The sequence below is a fragment of the Trachymyrmex cornetzi genome, unplaced genomic scaffold, assembly GCF_001594075.2.
Source record: "Trachymyrmex cornetzi isolate Tcor2-1 unplaced genomic scaffold, Tcor1.1 scaffold409, whole genome shotgun sequence".
Lineage (NCBI taxonomy): Eukaryota > Metazoa > Arthropoda > Insecta > Hymenoptera > Formicidae > Trachymyrmex > Trachymyrmex cornetzi.
In genome coordinates, this window is record NW_017298843.1 from 62612 (window position 1) to 62868 (window position 257).

Consider the following 257-nt stretch of genomic DNA (forward strand, 5'->3'; position numbering starts at 1 on the left):
TCGCGACGGAAGTGATATGATGAGTTGTCGTACGAGCAACGCACGTAGTAGCCCATACTGCATACCTTGTGATGCTGATATGTGTACGACGCATCTTCCTTGTCGGGCTCCGTCTTCTGTAGAACGCACTCCAGGTCTGCGTAGACGACGAATGGAGTGCGCTCCTTATTGTAGTGGTTGTTGAATTCGAGCCACCTGTCGTCCTCGCTCGGCAGGCGGATGGCGCAGTCGTTGATTTTCCCACAGTCTATTGTGTG